Source organism: Lycium barbarum, chromosome 9 (assembly GCF_019175385.1).
Source record: "Lycium barbarum isolate Lr01 chromosome 9, ASM1917538v2, whole genome shotgun sequence".
In the NCBI taxonomy this organism is placed as follows: Eukaryota; Viridiplantae; Streptophyta; class Magnoliopsida; order Solanales; family Solanaceae; genus Lycium; species Lycium barbarum.
In genome coordinates this window covers 73,230,294-73,252,739 of record NC_083345.1, presented here as the reverse complement: position 1 = coordinate 73,252,739, position 22,446 = coordinate 73,230,294, and the positions used below count along the sequence as shown (strand labels likewise).

The following is a 22,446-nucleotide window of genomic DNA, read 5'->3' as shown; positions in this document are numbered from 1 at the left end:
CTAGAACAACAATAACATAGCCATGTTATACCATCAACAACCAGCAATACAAGCAATAGTACAACAAGCGACAAGCTCGGTTTAAGATTAAACAAACTCTAGCTTAAACCCCTTTTCCTTCCAGAATTTGGAAGAAACAGTAACCACAACGTATTAATTTATTCCTACTGATTTACAACCATAAGATATCGTTAAAACGACCTCATAATAGTCCAACAAGTAACATCAGCTTAGAATCGATTTTTCAGATTATTAAAACATGTTTCCGACTTGTCTTTCCTTCCAAATGGAGCAACACAACCAACAGTACTAAATTAAGTCTCTTATCATCCAAGCCAGCCATGAATTCAATTTGAAAACAAGTTCACAACCAACAAGCAGTGGCGCAACAACAAACAGCATGCTACTCTATCGAAACTCGCAAGTTCTAGTCTTTACAATCGAGCTACGACTCGTAGAAACTTAGATAGGGGAAGAAGAAGCATAAACTTACCTTGGACTGATAAAAACCAGTGAAAACCTAAGTTCCCTTAACCTGGAATTAGACCCCAACGTAGCTACAAGAAAATGAAAGGGAAGCTCACAAGCAGTTTAGGTTTTTCGGCACTAGAATCATTTCATATCACTCGAAATCACCTAGGGATATTTGCGGGATTTTTGGGAGAGGAGCTTCAAGGGTTTCTCTCATGTTTCTTGGTCTGAAAGTGAATGAAAGAATGAAGATAAATCATCCCTTAAAAGGCCCCTCTTGGCTGTGTCAACAAACCCGCTTGTAGGGATTAATCTTGGCCTTTCCTTTTAGCAAGTAGGTGACACACCAACTTGTCACCTACTTTTTTAATTAGGGTGTGTCACCTACTGCCCCTATTTAATTTAAATACGTGTCTCATCCTTTTTTAGTAATCACGACACGTGTTAAGTAGCTCAATCTAGTAGGACGGGAAGTAAGTAGGTGAAGCAGGCATGCTGGGTAAGCATGCAACTCGTTTTTATTTTCCTAAAATACCATTTCTCACGTTTAAGTGCATTTTTCAACCTCAATGTAGTCGTGCATATATTGAACAAAAATATGGGATGTAACCATCTCCTCCCCTTAGAAACATTCGTCCTCGAATGTAGAAGTGTACATGAGGGAATTAACTCTTATAACTTTTGAAAATTTTTGGCAGAGTTTACTCCATAATTCTAACTATGCCGAACCTGTACGCAGTCCAGAAAATGTAAAATAATTGCCTCACAGGGCCACATCAAGCAATAATAACTCCTCGCCTCACCGACCAACCAATATAAATGCCAAAATCGAGATCATGATACTTACCTCGTGTCACCCTGTGTCGTATTAACGTGTCTTCCATCTATGCATAATTGCGGCCACCCTTCAATTTAGATATAAGATAGCTCCTTTCATGCTTCCGCATCGTGTTGCATTAGCATATAACTTTAACCAAACCGATGTTCGAAGCACTTCCATAAACACTTTTCATTTTATTCAGAATATTCAACAAGCGCTCTCTTTGATTCAGACTTCCCTTATTCTAGCTGGCCCCATTCTTTAACTGTTTGATATTCTTTAGTTAGTTTCTCATTCCCAATATCTATGTCCTTAAACATGAAACTTACACATCCGATATGCACAATTTGATAGGACCTTAAACTGGGCCATGTTATCTAGAAATATTTCTACTAATGCTCTTACCTGCTGTTGTATTAGCCATCTGTCTAGCTGTAGTATTTCTCATTGAGATCATCTCTATGTCAATGACAAATGTAAGTTCTTACTCAACTCTTATAACTCAACTCTATGGTACAATTTGAATTTTAAAGAAGGGTAACAAACTCCTAAATGCCCTGTAGCTTCCTATTCATAAATGTGGTGCGCAACACATCCATACACAAGATTCTACTAGACACAACTTTGTAGACTCCTTAGGATAGACCTGCTCTGTTACCAATTTGTCACACCCCAACCTAGGTGAGGCGTGCCTGGCACCCTCTATGGTACTGGCCTGAGTGAACCACTTTGTAACTCATGATCATTGGATGTAACCCAGAACATGCTTCGGCTAACCTGACCGAACTCATTCTTTCTGTAAACTATCATGGCCTAACATGGCCACCACTCGTGATATATATACTTTAAGTGGGAAAGCATTGTATTAGCGAGCCGCTATACTCAAAACATATCTATATGTGCTGGCCGACGAGGCCACTATTAGTATCAACACCGAACCACCCAAAAGAAAACATAAATGAGGGCCGACCAGGCCACTGACATACTGAACTTGTGTCTACAAAGCCTCTAACAGTATCTGACATAAAACATAGTCAGGAAAGGGGCCCCACCTACCTATAAGATAAACTAACATATACATAACCCTAACTCGGTAATGCTTCGAGAGGAAATGGAGCTCACCAACAAAAACCGATATTTGAAGGCAGCCTACTGTGGAGGGTCTTCTACTAGTCTGTCTGAACCTGTATGGCATGAAACACAGTATCCCCAGGAAAAGGGACATCAGTACGGATAATGTACCGAGTATGTAAAGAGGAAATGAAACATATTAGTAGGACATCATAAAAGAGAGAGATTTTCACGTCCCAAATCGGGCAACGTATGGGCACCTACCATTTTCCCACCTCGGTAGGAAAACCCTGTCCCAGATCATTCATTTAACCATAATAAAGTAATCAAGATAACCTAAATATAAATCCCAAACGATCAAAATAATAAAGATAAGTGAGTAAGTGCGAAAAATAATATAGCAATCCCATAGAATCTGGTCTGAGGTCATACAACAACCACTACTACAAATACTACAAGTTTGAAAATGGAAAATTGTCTCAGAATATCAAAATAAGATAAGTAGCTAAGAATAGGCCACCGGGTTGTGGATCTATCCATATGCTCACCCTGGATGCTCGTCAGCAAAGCCTCATAAAATCAGCCACAAGGATAGGAAGTCGACCTTGTCACGTGCTATGCACTGATAAAAGAATGCAGCAAGGTAGTATCAGTACAAACTCTATATACTGGTAGGTACATAGGCCGACAATAGTTTGCTAATGTCACGACCCAACTCCGTAGGCCGCGACTAGTGTCCGTGCTGGACAACCAAACGTACCCAATAACCCAGACTAGCATATCAGCAGAATATTTTTAAATGTAAAAGTCAATCGACGTTAGCAATTATCATAAATGAACCGACATAGTACATGGAAGCCGATAAGGCTGTCACAGATCATATCATCCCAAACCATATACAGAACCCACACAAGTATGTCTACAGACCTCTACAGAACATAACAGAATCATAAGACGGGACAGGGCCCCGTCATACCCCTGAATAGCATACATATATACAATAGCAGCAGACTGTACCAACATATAGGCTCTGGACAAAAGAGCACTCCCAAAATAGCAGAATAGATATCCTAGGCAGGCGGTCAGCAAATCTGTCGTCTGTACCTGCGCGGCTTGAAAACGCAGCCCCTGAAGGAAGGGGGTCAGTACAAAATATGTACCGAGTATGTAAAGCACGGAACGTAGTAAACAAAGTCATAATCGAAGCAGAAGATACAGAAAATGAATTGAATATCTAGATTAGCAAAATGCTGATCATATAGCATAAATAGTATTCGCTGAAAACATATGTCGTACCTGGTCCCATTACGGAACAAGATCATAACCGAAACAGAACTTACAGAGGAGTGAGTGTAACATCCGAAGTATCAAATGCATATTTTCAAAACATGAGGAGTGTGTACAGAAACATATACCATATCATATCCGACCCCTGCCAAGGGACTCGGCAAACAGAACGTGGTCACCCCCCGACGCTGGTGCACAACACATAAGGAGCAGAATAGGGGATAACCCCGTAACATAACATATCATATCAGATGGCCATATCAGATCATATCATATCAGAATGTGTGTACATGGCACAGCATACTCCACAACCCATGTACATATATACCTGCCCCCTCACATCGAGGCACGGCAAACAATGCAGTGGAATACGCTTGACAACGTATCCTGGCCCGGGCTCAGTGTGGGAAACATTGAGGCATCCACGAATGGAGTAGTGAGAAACTAAATGCAATAAAAATACCATATATTTCCAGAGACTCAATGAGGCATATCGAATGACAAATCAAACTAATGAAATCGGACAGAATCGTAGTAAGTGTATGTCGTATGTCATAATGAGTTACCGAAGAATAATCCTTCTGGGATCATTTTCATATTCCAAAATAGTTTACCAGACTCGAGGGAATCATTAAAACAATCTTCCTTAGTAGTTAAAAGGATAGTTAAAATGTTTCATTTTATATTGTTCGAAAATAAGGCAATAGTACACTAAAAGGCAAAGCGGGAATAGTGGGAGACTAAATGAGACACAAAATATCATACCTTTACAGAGATTCAATAAAGTATTTAGAATAAGTATCATTGGTAGTTAGAAGAGTAGTTAAGGCGTTTCCTTTAGAACCGCTTGAAATTAAGTTATAAACACAAAAAGGGTAAAGTCAGAAATAGTGGGCCCACCTCGGGACAACGAAGCGGTGGGCTCAAATTACGTATATTAAGCTTATGGGGTCACCTATAGAGGTTCTAAGGACATTTCATAACTTTCTAGACAATTTGCGGAAATTTACACAAGTCTTTATCAAAACATACTTATACGGTTCAATTCCATTGAATGAAAAAGGGATATTTTCAAATGCGGATTCCGATGAACAGAATATTTTTCGAGGCTCAAATCCGATTCTAGTACACCTAGGACATGCCAAAAGAAGAATCGGGATAGCTTTACATACCTTTTTCGCCCTTTACGCTAGTCCAAATTCAATTCCCGTTTCCTTCAAAATCTACAATTGGTCACAATTACCAAATATCAACTTCAAGCCTTTAAGAATTCAATCTTAATTCATACTTGTCTACGGAAATTTGGGCAGCATCTCCCCTATACATATAGCATCTCCGAGAATTTAACTCGGCCAAAATAATTCAACAACAACCCAACAACAACAACAACAATCACTACACAACACAATATAGCATAACTAGTCCTCTTTCCAACATAGTGCAATAACTTTCATTCCAACTTCACATTTCCAAACCAATCTCAATGTTTTTACATTCATTACTAATCAAGATCATTACAATATAATTCGGAAGCATTTCATATCATTTCTTCAAAATATTCACAAGATATACAAAATATACAAACTTTCCACCAAAACCATAATCCATCCAAAACTTCTAATCTTCAATCTACATATTCATAACATATTTCCATCTTCCAATTTCATCAACCATAATCATAATTTACATCTTAACAACTTCATTTTCACAATTACATAAATCTACCATAAAATCACAAAACTTCCCATAACAACTTAACAACCAATCTTTCATGCTATTATGGACTTACATCCCTCCAAATCCACCAACTAACATAATAATTCACATTTAGAACTTCACTTCCATAATTTCATAAAAACTACATTAAAATCACATAATTTCCTATAACCATTTTCAACAATTTTCCATACCAACTTGAACCATTTCCTTCCATTTTCATTACAAGGCTTCAACAACACAATTAACATAACAAATAAAATTGGTTCATCCTTCTACACACATACATACCCACTTTGCAAACTTCCATATTTTCATAATTTCCACTCATTTCTACATACTACAACATAAACAAACCTTCATAACATAAGAAAAAGAATTGATTCTTACCTTTTTCTACAAATTTCTTCACTTGAACAAGTTGTCAACTTGAAGAAATAAGTGCTCCTTCTTCCAAAACAACTACACCAAGTTGTAAAGGACCCTTGAATTAGTGAAAATACCACAAGAAAACAATTTTTGGAGAAAGATTTCGAAGGGGCAAAAAATTGGAGACTTGGCCGAAGGGCCTTGTTTCTTAAGCTCTTATTCTTGCTCTCTCTCTCTCTATGTTATTTTTCTTGAAACTTCTTAAATGTTTATGACTCATATTTGCCCCTTTATAATAATCATCACATGGAAATTAATTAATTTGGTGGGCTTGGACCAGGTATGGCCGGCCACCCTCTCACCTTGGGCCTAAATTTTTCTTTTCATTTTTTTGGGCCAACTCGGTTGGTCCCGAGTTGGGCCTAGCCCACTGACCTTTCGACCTTAAAACGTTCATATCTCCTTGTACCGACGTCACCTGGGAACCCACGACCTATGGTTGGAAAGCTAATTCAATTATCTACAACTTCTATTTCATGGTATTTTTCCAAATTCCAAACTTATAATACAGTTTTTGCCCCCCAAAGTCAGGTCACCCGAAAACGTTTTCTTAAACATATTCGTTTGGAGGACTTCCACTTTGATTTGGCCCAAGGGTCCTTCTTGAGTTGTGTTTAACTTCACATATGTGATTCATATAATTTGTCACATGTCCCAAAAAAAATCTTGACGTGTGGGCCCCACCTCAACTTACAGTTAATCCGACGTTCAAAAATACGGGATGTAACAGCTAACATATTTAAAGAAAGAGACTGGAAGATAATCATGCTCACAATCAAGTATCAATCAACACAATCCAGAATAGCATCACAAGTCCAGAAATATCAACAACCGGATCATAGCCCATAGTGAAGCATCTAAACACAAGTCTGCCAAGTTTCCCACAATTTCTCATAGTAATCACAACCACAAGTACAATCCACGAATCCGATCAACCCGGTCCAAAATAGGTTTAATTTATGTTGTGGCACGCAGCCTGATCCAATATATGTATAAAATATGTTGCGGCGCATAACCCGATCTAGTATAAGTAAAATATATGTTGCGGAGCGCAACCCGATCCAAATGTATGAGTATGAATGTATGAATGATATTAATACCAAGAGAATCAATCAATATCAACGGTGCAACACATGGACACATATCACAAGAATCTATCAATATCAACGGTGCCACACATGGACACATATCACGAATCTATCAATATCAACGGTGCCCCACATGGACACATAATACGAGAATATATCAATATCAAGTTTTGTATCACAAACATGGCAACAAGCCAATAGATCATAACAACGCAACAAGACATAGTAAAACAACAATACCAACCTAAGTAATCCATCCTAACTTCATATCCGAAGGCGTAACATGCTTTCTCCAACAATCACTAACTCTACATATGCTTCGCTAACCGAAGTCTTACCATCAGGTAAGCCGTAAGCTGCTTGGTAGCCGAGTAGGATCCATGAACAATCACTCCCTTGCCTTGCGCTTTCGTAGCACCTTCAAATACTCAAAGTCTATTCATAATTGAGTTCTAGATTAGAAATAAGGAAGAGCAACACCCATATTGCTATACTTATCTTTCGAATCAAATTCATCTATGGAGAAAGGGGGAAACAGACCCACAAGGGTAAAAAAAGGTATTTCAAAAGTGAAATATGCAATTCAACATTCTAGGAGTTAAATCCTACTAATCAATTACTAAAATAACTCAAGAATGGGTCAATTTCGCTATTCAAGTGAAAACCCCCAATTTGGGTATAAACCCTAACTTCCCAACATTCAATTTCATCAACATAAATAGAAGATTCAAGCCTATTATCTGTGAAATCATCAAATTCTATGATTAGATTAGTCAAATCCACAATTAATTCCCATTTAGAAAGACTAGAACTCATTCTATGAAATAATCAACAAAGCCCATCTTTCCTCTTAAATTTTAATGGATTTCTAGCTAGGATTGAAGATTAGGGAAGATAAGGTAATGAATTCTAGGTTAGGAGATTTACCACAAGAGAGAATCAGCCAAGAAGTCTTCTATTCGCCTAAAAATGTTTTGGATGTAATGAAGTGATAGAGAGTGAAGCGTTTTATCCTAGCATTTAACAGATTCTGGAACCCATCACCTCGATGCAACAGTCACCAGTCCGCTATAGCGGGCACGCGCCAACGAGACCAGTATCACTATCGCGCATCCGCCACAGCGGATTCATGTCCATTATGGCGCCCCTCTCGTAAGTCATCTACCCGCTATAGCGGGTCCGTTATGGCGGATCTGGTGCCGCTACACCCGACACCAGAATTTTATAGTTTTTCACCAATACAATCCTGAAATCCGACAATCAGGCATCCCAGATACAAACCAGACAAGCATTCACACATAAAAATACGCTACGGACTCACTTGCGGTCTCAGAATTCCCAATAGAGGTCTATTTGATCGGCTCAACACCCAATGGCCATATACTAACTTTCCAACCAAAAACTCAAAAAGCTCCCAAGTGCCTTGGGAACCGAACCAAACATCCCACCAAGTCACAAACGACCATCCGGACCTCTCGACATCGATGAATTTCTAAAAAATATCCGTTTATCTAAAAGTCAATTATTGGTCAAACATTTTTCACGTAAGGCTCAATCACACAAAAGTCATCAAAAATGAAATATCGCTTGATCACCTCGAGAACCATACCACGCATCCCCAGAGGTCAAAATAATACTAATAGGGATCAAGGAAAGGTTAACAGGGGTAGATGGGTCAAAAGTGCTATAACGATCAAACGGGTCGTTACAGAGATACGAGTCAACTTGAACCTCTGATGTGCCACTGAGGGCCATGATATGCAAAATGATTATACTTATCTGTAATGTACTTCTATGAGACTATATCCACCTTGTAACTCTAACCACTCGACTGCCCAACTGATCAATAGTAATTGCCCGATCAGTCGTAGCTCGGTGGTAAATAGAGATACATACATATATGCACAATAGGTTCCTGCCCAACCGATTATAGCTCAGTCGTAAGTAGTAATACCATATATACATGCATGCTGACATTGAATAACATTTTGAATCTTTCGGAGTGATGTAAGGTCGTTATTCCTCTGAATATCATTATGTACATTAACACCATCATCATATGCCCCAAAGGGACTTAGGAGTCATATTTAGACATGCTTGAATTACTTTTCATAGGAATGAATAACACAGGCATCCTTAACTACTCAGAGTAGAACCATTTATAGAGTAACATTATGTTTACGTTTCGTTACTTGGATCATACCAAAAAAAGGAAGGATTAGCCTTAAAAAACCTTTTTTGCTTAACCATGACTAAATATTTACTTTCCGTATCACTTCAACCTACATTAAGACATTAGAACTATGGTTAAGCTACGGAAGGGCTTAAAACGTATTTCTAAGCTAGTAGCTCATTTCTAGAAAATTGGGCAGCACCTCCCCTATGACTTTCAATTCCTCCCAAGGTGAAATTCCATCAACAACAACAAGCACAACAACAACAACAACAACAATAACATAGCCATTCTATACCATCAACTCAAGCAATAGTACAACAAGCGGTAAACTTTGGTTATGATTAGACAAATTCTAGCTTTAAACCCCTTTTCCTTCTAGAATTTGTTAGCAACATTAACCACAACATTTTAATTTATTCCTACTAATTTTTAGCCATAAGAAATCCTTAAAATGATCTCATAACAGTCCAACAAGTTACATCAACTTAAAACTGATTTTCAGGTTATTAAAACATGTTTCCGACTTGTCTTTCCTTCCAAATCGAGCAACAAAACCAAAAATACTTAATTAAACCTCCTCTCATGTAAACCAGCCATGAATTCAGTTTAAAAACAAGTTCATAACTAACCAGCAGTGGCGCAACAACAAACAACATGCTACTCTTTCGAAACTCGCAAGTTCAAGTCTTTAGAATCGAGCTACAACAAGTAGAAACTTAGATAAGGAAAGGAGAAGCATAAAATTACCTCGGAATGATTTGAACCAGTGAAAACCTAAGCTCCCTTCACCTAGAATTAGCCCCCCAACTCAGCTACAATAAAAGCAAAGGGAATATAGAAAGCAGTTTGAGTTTTTCGGCACTAGAATCACTGCGTATCACAAGAAATCACCTTTAGGTTTTATGGGATTTTTTGAGAGAGGAGCTTCAATGGTTTCTCTCATGTTTCTTGGTTTGAAAATGATTGAAAGAATGAAGCCAAATCAGCCCTTAAAAGGCCCCTCTTGGCCGTGTCAACAAACCCCCTTTGTGGGGAATTAATCTTGGCCTTTCCTTTTAGTAAGTAGGTGACACACTTACTTGTCACCTACTTGTTTAATTAGGGTGTGTCACCTGCTGCCCCAATTTAATTTAAATGAGTGCTTCGTCCTTGTTTTGTAATCACGACACATGTTAAGTAGCTCAAGCAAGAAGGACGGGAAGTAAGTAGGTGAAGTAGGCGCGTCGTGTAAGAAGGCAGCTCATTTTTATTTTCCCAATATCCCATTTGTCACGTTTAAGTGAATTTGTTAACCTCAACGTAGTCGTGCCTATGCTGAACGAAAATACAAGATGTAACATTAACAAGCTACGTTGATTAATATATTATATAAAACCTTGCCATACATAAAACTGCCATAAAAACCTTTTTGATCTATGAATCCTTCTTTTTGTCTATTTTAAAATGCTTCTATAAAATTAGTTATAATTCCAAAGTCTTCTTCAACTTTGTCGCAACTTTGTATGTTTTCATTTTTTTTTCCGATGAAGTTTGCATTCTTGTATTCAAGCTAACTATTTTAGATATGCGTTACATGTGGGTTTTCTAGGATTTATGCTATCTGTTGGTATAGCTTATGTATATGGTTTTGATCAATCTTAACTTTTGTTTGTGTTTTTGTTTTATTATAATAACCAGATATGTTCTCACGTATATGATATACAGTCAAATTTTATTTGTACAATGTCGGTTGGTAAGCATATTCTCTTTAAAAAGATTTCAATTATTTTTAATTGTATTACGTTTATTCAGGAAGTTTGACCCTTTTTCTTTAATGGTTTTGGTGAAATTAATTTTTGAATAATTTGACAGGTGTTAAAACAAATAAATTGTTTTTACGGTGTATATATATTACTATGTGAATTCTATTTTAGTTTTGAATAGTAGAAGCTATATATGTGACGATTGTGGATTCTTAACTCCCTTAGTTCAAAACTAAATTTCTATCCTTTTAGGTATTATTATGGGAGACGTTGAACCTTGAGTTTTGGAAGAAACATTCTTTATATCAAGAGCCCCATATCAAATTATAAGGTCTACACAGAGCAATCGAAAAGATAAAAAAGACCATACACTCAAACATTGTATATAAAGAGATATTAGGTCTAGGGTTGCTTATTGGTCTGCTCAATTCGATTTTAAATGTTATTGGTTTGATTTATCAGTTATCTGTTTATGAATATCATAAATCGTTATTATCTAATATTTATTTTTTGTAGAGATTATGGGATGCATCCATAGTCATAATGTATTTTTCCAGCTTCTTTGTTGCATAATATTTTTCATACTAATAGGTGTGATGAAACTGTTAAGTAATAGTTATTCAAAGAGATTGCTTATGATAATTTTTTTGGTAATAACTGTGACAGATTTGATGTTTTTTAGATAAGTTAATCAAGGAAAATTCTCTTGAATCCTCATCAAGCCGTTAGGGCATGTGACTTCAATCTACTTCCAAAATCTATTTTCTATTTTCATACTTTAATCTTTCTGAAAAACGTTGTAATTGTCCAGTTTCATTATTGCCAAATCTTTTTTCATACTAACTAGTGAGATGAAATTGTTAAGTTTCAGTTATTTAAAAAGATCGATTATGGTCATTATTTTATAATTAGTTGTGACAAGTTCGATGTTTTTGTAGATCAATAGCTCAAGGAAAATTTTGTTGAATTATCATCAATCGATCAAGCTAAGGTATGAGACTTCAACCCACTTCGGCGATCTTTTTTTTTCTTCATAATTTAATATTTCGGGAAAGAGTAATACTATTCTTCAATAAGTTTTTTTATGGTGCACTTTATATATAGATATGTGTTTTTAGTAAATTCCACATTATGCAATGCATCTGCGCAAAGCAAATCTTACGTCGTAATTTTTCCTATATGATTTAATGTAACATATTTTCCATCCAAATTTATACTCATCGATATAGGTATTTATGGAAAGCGCGTATCCTAATATGTATATAAACACCAAATTCTTAGGTAAACTATTGATCGACTTTTTGTCTTATTTAAAATCAACCAAATTTTTTTTTATTTTTTATTTGAACTATGTACAAAGTCCTAATATTTGAAATTAAAATTTTACCTTATATAATCCATATCTTATTTGCCATATCTTATATCCTTAAGAAAATAAATCAAGCTAATCATATCATGTTCAATTGTACTGATAATTAATCTTTAGAAGAAAATTGTATATTTGAAACTTTGAAATAATTATAAATTCGTTATGACTGCCAATTTATTCCTTTTACTCCTAAAAGATATGAATTTAGTTTGACTAGATATTGCTTTTAAATATTCTACCTTAAGAGTGTGTTGGATTATATGTTGAGGTTACAATTCTTTTTCAAGAGGATTACAAACATAATATCAAATTTTAATTTTATAAGTTACTTAACTTTTCAAGAAAAAAATTGATAGGTCAATATGCCTCCAAGCATGTTTATCCCCAAAATTCAATTTTATTTTAAAAAATGAAGGAATAATGTGTTTGTGACTACAATGATAATAAATATGGCATTTTCATGCGTTATATTATATATGTCGAAATAAGATTTTTCACATGGATAACTATATGTTACACTTTGAAAATGACTATCAATATTTATAATAAAGTTTTGTAACGACCCATTCGGTTGTTATGCGTAGTTTGACCATATTACCCCCGTCGACCCAGTTTCCGAGTTATTCGGATGTTTCTAGTGGAAGTTGAAAAAATTAGAACCCTTAAGTGATAAAGTTTGACCAATAGTTAACTTTTGGGTAAACGGACTCTTTTCGGAATTTCGTCGATTTTGTGAGGTCTGAAGGGTCGTTTATGACTTGGTGGGTGGTTGGTTTGGTTCCCGATGCTTTCGGGTGCGTTTTGAGTACTTGGTTGAAAATTTGGTTTTAGCCATTTGGGGGTTGACCGAATCAATGTGACCTCCGTTGGGAATTACGAGGTCACAGATGAATTCATAACATGTTTTTACTTGTGTCTGCATGTTTTGTTTGTATCTGCGGGGGCCCGGATGGTTGTCGGGATTTTGGGTTGAGACTTGGTGAAATCAGAAATTTGCTAGTTTCTAGCGTCTCGCCCCAGCGGAGGTGTTCCCCCCTGCAGATCCGCTTAAGAGGGATTTGGTCCACAGGAGCGGAAGTCTGACGTATTTAATGAATTTCGCCCCAGTGGATACTTCCACTAAGGCGGGATCGCGGAAGCGAAAACGGTTTGCCCCAGCGAAGATCACTGAACCAGAACTTTTGGTGGAATCATCTTGGGGTAAGTTCTTGAACCTTAATCGTGCATTTATCTTTCCTTTACTAGTGTCCATAGTCGTTAATGGCTATTGAGGGTGATGTGTTATGGAACCTAGGGTGTTAATGATTAAACCCTCTAATCAAATTGGCTATTGTGTCCTAATTGTTGATTCTATCATCTAAAATTGTGGATTAATAGATTCTAGGATTGAATCTCTCTTAGCTTCTAGTATGAATTCATGAATTTAGGGTTATTGCTAATTTGGGAGTTTTAGCTTAATTGATGAAATTTAAGGACTTGTTGTGGTTAGAACTCCATGAAATTAAGGATAATGACTAATTGGATTATGGGTAGTGTAATCTCACCCTTAATTTCTTGTTTTTACCCTCGTGAGTAGATAGGGGTATCTTGGGTATCTTGAAGTAATTCTCCACCCGTTTCTTTCTCCGATTAGTTGGCTTGTTGTGGTCATTTACTTACTTAGCATTGATATTATTAGACTTCAATCATTCTGAAGCACTAAGGAAGGGGAAGGCTCGGGCGGAGTAGTACGTGGCTCCTGTTCGGCATTTGAGGTAGGTTACGTCTTACTTTAGTTAGACTTTGATTAGTCAAACGTATGTGTCCGTAGAATTGACGGGAGAAAGCATGATTAGGTCTTCGAACATGGTGTTGGGATGGATATACTCTTTAGGTTGGTATGACTCCTGCTTATGTGGGCTTGTCGCTATTATTTTACGTATTGTGACATGTGAGGTACTTGTTGATGCGATTGGGTGATGTAAGGGGATAGATTCACTATGATGATTGAAATCTATGTTGTTTCCATTTCCATGATTGTTGTGATTTATGCCAATCTTTTTATGGTTTATGGTGCTTTTTGATCTCCATATCATACTCATTGGCTTGATTTCATTGATTTCTCATTCTTGCATTCCTACATTCATGCATGATTGAAATGTTGTGGAAAACAACGTGATGAAAGAATTATGGAACAATTGATGGAAAAGGACTTTGGAAACATATGATAGAAAATGAAATGAGAAAGTCATCTCCGGGCTTTGTACGGAGTGGCTAGTTTTTTGGAAGTCACCTCTGGGCTTTGTGCGGAGTGAGTGGTATATGGACACCACAGGTCCCCCGCGAGTCATGACTGTCGAGACGTCTAGAGTTCCGTTTGGAGCATGTGTGTGCGGGTTGTGTTATTGGCCATTGCATTGCATTGGCATTCATCTCTTTGCATTGCATATATCATCATCTCATTTTACATCTATTGTGTCACACCCCAACCGTGGGGTGTGGCCGGCACCCGAAGGACCGAGCGAACCAATTGTGATATCTGAACTCTATAACATGAATCATAGGCCGACAAGGCCGCTGGATAACAATTGTAAGAAGTATATCATGTCAACTTGCAAGCAGATAAGGCCCCAGCAACACATGTATGCATAACTGGGCCGACAAGGCCACAAACAAAAAAGATGCCTATCCAGAAGGCCGACAAGGCCAAACAAAACACATGTCCACCGACTAATAGTATGTAAGCCTCTAAGAGCACTAATATGCATCAACTGGTCGGGACAGGACCCCGACGTACCATACTCATAATATATATACATGCATGCATTACTACTCAAAACTTTGACCAACAACTCCAGAGAAATGGAGTGCAACAACCAACCACTGAGCATCTGGTACCCTACTGGGGTGGCACATTTACATGTCTATCTGTACCCATGGGCATGATCACAGCGCACAAAAAGGGTGTCAATATGAAAGATGTACTAAGTATATAAGGAGGTAAGCATAAACATAACATGAATGTAGGCGATATAGCTAACATAAAAAGAGGTACGGAGAGACAACCTGAAACTCAGAACAAAGCCACTGTAGGCACCCATAACTCTGATATGAATGTAAATACATGCTCATAAAATCATTCCTCACTGTGGAGGTATCTATCATAGCATATAATAATAAATCCCTCTGTGGGGTGAGCTCATCATCATCTCTACCCAACTGATCAGTGGCAATGCACAACTACGTGCCTACCCGGCCGTCTATGATGCGACTTGGTAAAGAAAGAAACATGCCTAGGTGCACATATAAGTGCTTACCCGGTCGACTATAGCACTGCTCGGTAATGAAAATAAATTCATATATCTATATGTTTCCCGAGTACTCGAATGATGTCCTACATAATACGAACCATTTCCTACATAATACGAACCATTCAGGATCAAAATCAAGTTCATAGCTCATAGAATTCTTCATTTAGACATTTTATCGAGCAACTTGCGAGCATAATTTAATAGGCTTATTTGTATCTTAATCATCCCGTAAGACGCTACCATATCCCACTTTTCTACTCCTTGTCGTCATTACGATACCATCCATATCACCACAGCTCCAAACAACTTACCATAACCATACAAAACAGCCCAACAATTAAGCCATATTCATGAGAGTTAGCAAGGACTTATTCTTATGGGATTTTCTCCAATTTTCTAGGTCTAAATGCTTGTAAAGTTCAAGTAGATGAAAATAAGGTTAAAACATACCTCAAGTGATGTAGAACACTTCAAACTATAAATTACTTCAAGGCAAAGTTTTCATCCGAGAAGCAAAATAGTGAAGAAATCACGATTTTGTAATCGCCATGTTGTTTTTCATGTTAAAGTTGATAGATTTGCTCTTGGTTTGGATTGATATTGATGGAGGATTAATTGGATATGGTTTGAGGGTTTTCCAGGTCGTGGATGGTGAGATTATGAGGAAAAATTCGTGCAAGAGGGTCTTTTATATGACTTAAAGTGAGCAGCCACCGACGATGCCAGCTGTTCCCGCGGCAGTTTGCGTCCTTGGATGAAAACAAATATCTCTCTACTCCGATGTTGTATCAACAAATAGTTAAATATGCTGGAAACTAGATTTGGAGCCCTTTGATTTGGTAGGGGGATCACTCTGTAACTCCAAGTACATTGAGAGAAAAGCTCTACGACATCTGACCCAAATTTCAGTGAAATTTACAAACGTAACTTGCGACGACCTTTGTCGACTTTCGTATCACAACTTGTTTGACTTCCAAACTTAACAAGTGACCATTATACAATTTAAATACTCCTAATCTCACCAAAAAGTACAAGTTATCGTATTCCCAACTTGCCGACTTTTGATGAAACTCATCTTTCTTTGATTCATTCACCCTCCAAACCTTCTGCCACATACTAATCTTATTTATAGACTCTTATAACCATTTATATTAATAAGCTCAATCCCTATTAGCCTCAAGATAATTTCTTTTGAACTTGCGTCGACTAACTCATGATGCGACCTTAATGTACGAAAATCATTATATGATTCAAATACTTCATATCATTACTTACTTGGCATGTGAAGCCCTCCTAATCTCACAAAAAAGCACACGTTATCATATTCCCAACTTGCCGACTTTTGACGAAACTCGTCCTTCTTTGAGTCATTCACCCTCCAAACCTTCCACCACTTACTAATCTTATTTATAGACTCTTATAACCATTTATATTAATAAGCTCAATTCCTTTTAACCTCAAGATAATTTCTTTTGAACTTGCGTCGACTAACTCGTGATGCGACCTTAATGTGCGAAAATTCAGGGTGTAACATATTGATTGGATTGTGGTTGTACTTGTGTTGTGGCTATTCTGAAGAATAGTGAAAGACTTGACAGACTTGTGTTTAGGTGCTACACCATAGGCTATGACTCGACTATTGATTATTTGTGATTTGTGTGTGGATGTTTGTGCCTTTCTGCTTATCTTGTCTGATTTTGTGTTTATATGCATGAGCTAATCTTAGTCGGCCTATGATACTTACCAGTACGTGTGTACTGATACTACCTTGCTGCACTTTTTCTGAGTTCATATTGTGAGGGGGGACCTTCATCGAGACCTCGTTTCTAGCCTTGAAGCTATTTGACCGAGATTCCGAGGGTGTGCCATCTTCCAGCCTGCAGCCCTGGACTCTTATCTTCTATTGTCTACTACTTTATCCATTAGACAATATTTGATTATGTTTAGACAGATGTACTATTCCTATACGTGGTTTGGGTAGTTGTTCTTGTACTAGTGACTTCACGTCCTTGGGTTGTATTTGACTTAGTATTTCCGCACTTATTATTTGTATCATGATTTAGATGCCTTGTGGTTTATCTTGTTGATTCATTTATTGATAGAGTTGATTAAGTAATGAAATGAGGAGATGGTATGCCCACCGAGGGGGATAGAGTGGGTGTCATCCCGACTATGCTAATTGGGTCGTGACAAGTTGGTATCTGAGCCCTAGCTTCACCGATCTCACTGTACAAGAACATGTCTAGCAGAGTCTTGTGGATCGGTACAGAGATTTATGTCCTTATCTTCGATAGGCTATGAGACACTAGGAAAACTCCAATTCTTTCTTACCTTTGCGCTACTTGATTCAAATTGGTATCTAATTTCTTCTTCTATTCTCTCACAGATGGTGAGGACTCGTGCTAGAGCAGTAGTTGATGAGGCACCAGTGTCGCACCACATGATAGAGGTCAAGCTAGAGGCCGCGGACGCAGCAGAGGTAGAGGGTCAGCACCGACTAGGCGCAGGGCATCGGTGGTTGGTCAGGCCCGTAATCAATAAATATCTCCCGAGCCACTGGTGGGTCATCATGATGAGGAGGCAGAGTTGGGACCAGCACCAGCTCATCCTGATATTATAGTTATTATTGTGTTGTCTGATGTTTTGCTTCGTGTGCTGAACCTACTTGAGGGATTGACTCAGGAAGGTGTGTTACTAGCTACACCAGATGGTCAAGGGGTGAGATTAGCTGAGCAGATTCCTGAGATGTTTCGTGCTCCAAGGGCACGACCTTCTACGGTTGCGGTTGTGGCTTCACGTATGGATGCGATTCCGGGGCTAAATAACTTCCCTAGACCAGTGGTAGGACCGATGAGGAACATGATCTATTTTATAGGTTCATCAAGTTGCAGCCTCCAGTCTTCTACGACACTCCGTAGGAGGATGCCTATGAGTTTATCATCGATTGTTATGAGAGGCTCCATTTATCATCGATTGTCATGCGAGGCTGTTACACCTCGAAAATTCCGTATGTGTTGATTTGTGGATAGGTTAATGTGAGATTAAGGTGATTATGAAATCCCTACGAGGTTAAGCAAAGGATTAGATAGCTTGAGGTTCATCTAATAAGATTTTCAAGTTCTATGAAAATGTGAAGTTTAGTTTGTTGAAGAGAGCGAAACGTAAGTTGTGTTCGAAAAGATTCCGCCGTGATTGAGCTAATGTTTCTGTGATGATGTTTTAAAGGGCTAATATAGAGCCTATTGTATGGTTAATGAAGTATTATACAAGTGCTAAGAAGGTTCCATAAGGATTGGAGATCAAACGAGTCGACGAAAACGAACTTCGGACAACTAGGATTATACGACCAAACATACTGGTCGTGTAAAACATACGGGCCGTATGTCCAACCGTATAATCAGCCCAGAATAGCACCCTTCTCCGGACCAAATCTATGGCCAGACATACGGTCAGTATAATTTATACGGACCGTATGTTAGTCCGTAGAAACTGGTCGGGACAAATTTGGTGTATTAATAAGGGAATAAGTTTCATTTTATTTCATTTCCCTTTCACACCCCTTCTCTCTAAAACATCTCTCTACACTTCTCCCACAATAATTCAAGAGATATTAGTGATCAACAACATCAATCTAAGTGAATCAAGTGTAAGAAACCCATTAAAGTTCATCCAAGGCAAGGAATCCAAGTGAAGGTGAAACTAGGTGTCACACCCCGACATTACTAGGGTGTGATGGGCACCCGACCCCATATTCGTAGCCGAGCGAACCCGCTGACTCACCTTACATAGATAATCCTTTGAACCTCTAAATCAAGTATATATAATAAAGCTTACTGAAGTATTTCCCCCCCCCCCCCCCCTTTTTTTTTTGCTACTCTTAAATCAAATAAAATCTGTAGCTGTGTAAAACTTATATCATAATACAAACTGACACATCGGCTGATGGAGCCGCTGACAGACTGACTCCCGATACCCACGACTCTGTCTGCAAAGTCTCTAACATCGACTCAGAAATTCTAGCACACAAGCTCTGACTCGGCAGCACTCCCAGGACCAAGTGGGATCTACCAACTTCACTGGAACCCCTTCTATACTAGCTTCTGCTCGTCTGGGTGTACCTGCGCGGCATGAAACGCAACCCCCGAAGAAGAGGGGTCAGTACGAGCAATGTACTGAGTATGTAAGGCATAAATATAAACATAGTAAGAGATGAATATATGAATATTAACTGTATGGAAGCATAGAACATATCATAAGGTAAAGGAATAACCTGTACATGTGAATATCATAAGATAAGGGAATAACCTGTACATGTGAGTGCCTCTGAGGGCGGATGCCATGCATGCTTATCTTTCCTTTGAAAGGCATTTCTTGTTCATATATGTATGAAAATAGAACATGTCATGTTGCCGAGGCGTCGGCAGCCGATCCATTTAACCATAATTATTTATATATATCCCGCGTCCGGGCACCCCGCGTCCGGGATGATATCATGTCAAATACGGATACATGTACCATGTGTATATCCCAGCGTCTATAGCGCTCTGCCCTTTTTCCCATCTTCCCCATATACATATATATACATATATCATATCATAACATGCAGGAGAGCCCAAAGAAAAACTACAACTCTATCGGAGTGACGTAAGGTCGGTAACCTCCGATTATATTATGGAATCATCATGGTCGTCACGTCTCACCTTGAAGGAACAATTATATAAGATGAGACTAATGGAAAATAACATAGGATAAGATCATAAATTTCATAAGACGTTGAATCATATGCTTTAAAGTTTTTGAAAGAAAATAGAATTGTTATCAAGGAGTAAAGTTGAGAATCAAGAAATAACTCAATATTCCCATATTCGTATCGAACCCATAACTTAGGATTTTCCAACATGGAACCATTCTTAACATACTCATCATAGATGGTTTCTCATATCTGGCATTATCATTGTCATTATAAGAATCATATTCGTCGTTCTAGTCATAAAAGTTTTCAACTTCTTAAAACTTGGTTTTTGGAAAAATATGGGTATTTTGGAAAACAGTTTGTAAACTGTTAGGGAAAGACTTATACCTTAGTGTCATAGGCTTCTAACTTTTGAAGATAAGGAAACTATGGAAACATTCGTAAACTTGCGACATAGAGATCATGCCAAAGAAGGAAAGGGTCGAGCCTTAACATACCTGTGTCGCGCCTTACTAGCTACGCCTATTCGTCCAACTTGTTTGTATACATTCAAGAAGATTGACATAATCATTAGACTCAGCATCATACACTTGTCTTAATCCTTCAAATGAATTCATTTATAATCTGCCGAAATTTCTGCAGTATCTCCCCTGTAAATACACCATCCCCGAGATTCTAGCTCGGCTAATTTTAATCAACAACAATCTGGGAATTCAACCCGGCCAAACCAACAACAATACCAACAATTATTCCAACAATATCAACATCACAACACTATTATTCATACCAATATATTTCATAAACATCCCACACGATGTTTTTCAACATGCAACAACAATATGCACTTCCTTTCATCTCAATCAAGGAATATAATCTCACCAACACACCAACAATGTTAGATACCATTTTTATACGCATAAATCAGTTCATCCACACGACCACAACATGTTCAAAACAGTCCATAAACGCAACAACTACAACACGACACTTTATGACCCTTCCTCCATAACTATTTTCATTTTTAAAGCTTGCTAGACCTTCAAATAAATTCAAAATAAGAGATGGAATAAATGACATACCTTAAACTTGAAGAAACTCAGCCACATCAACCTTTTTCCAACACCAAGCGTAAGCAAAAGCAAGAACAATCACCTTTCACGGACTAGTTTGGCGTAATCTTGCCAAATTCTTGATTTATTGGACTATAATATTTGGGAGAGGTGTAGAGAATTTTCTAGGAACTTTTAGAAGGTTAATTTGCTGAAAAGAACATATTTATGGGGTATTTATAGGCCCCCTAGGTCGGTTTCACCGACCTCCCATTGTGGGGCCCACGGAGCTTCTCTTTGTTTTTTTTTTGGCAGCTTAAGGTCCGGTTACTAAAATGACCATAACGTTTGATCCCGATATGGTGTGAGGGCCCACGACCTATGGTTGGAAATCTCTTTCAATTATCTACAACTTTTATTTCTTGGTGTTTTTCCAAATTCCAAACGTATAATGCCGTTTTCGCCCCTCCAAGTCAGGTCATCCGAAAACGTTTTCTTAAATCGTCCTTTTGGAGGGCTTACACTCATTTTGGCTTATGGGTCCTTCTTAGGACTTTCTTAACCTCGCATGTACTACCCATATATATCTTCATATGTATTTTATAAAGTCCCGATGTGTGGGCCCCACCTTAACTTATGGTTACGAGTGCTATCATCAAGTAACTTGTTAACCGATTTACCCCGTACGATCTCCAAATGTCATATATATACATTCTTATACTCAGATAATATAATCTTTATTCCTAATCCTTGTGTAACTTTGCTCTCCCTTGAGCTCATACTAAGTCGTCGACAGTCTTGGTAACACAAAACCTTTCGGGGTGTAACATCCTCCCCCCCTTTAAAACATTCGTCCTCGAATGTTCAACTGATCTTATGGGGTCTTATAATACTTCGGGGTTTCCTCTTATAGTTGTCCTTTTCTTCATGCCCATTCCTTATCTTTTACCATATTTTCCTTATAACCGAACTCCTTGATCTCTACATGAGTCCTTATTCCGTGTCACGGGTTTTCTAATCCACTGCACCATCTCATTATCCTTGTCCTTCCCAGGTCATTTCTCGACACAAGTATACTTGTCTTTGATTTCTTTGTATTTGCGCTCCGAGGTGGATTTCCTACAATCATAATTGGATATAGCCTCACGTTGATGGCTCATATAATTTCATAGCATACACCCTCATGTCTGCCTCATGGCACACTTATAGTCATTGCACCTCTACTTCTTTCGGGTATCCTTCTGA

General features: G+C 37.9%; 1 long non-coding RNA gene across 1 annotated transcript; it reads right to left on the bottom strand.

The window, feature by feature from the left end:
- Positions 1-3,169: 3,169 nt before the first annotated feature.
- Positions 3,170-10,057, bottom strand: LOC132610917 (uncharacterized). Its single transcript, XR_009571367.1, has 4 exons — positions 9,806-10,057; positions 5,756-5,827; positions 4,822-4,872; positions 3,170-3,490 (listed from the first exon to the last, which is right to left on the bottom strand). It is a non-coding gene; the product is annotated as an uncharacterized LOC132610917 (long non-coding RNA).
- Between the last annotated feature and the right edge of the window lie 12,389 nt (positions 10,058-22,446).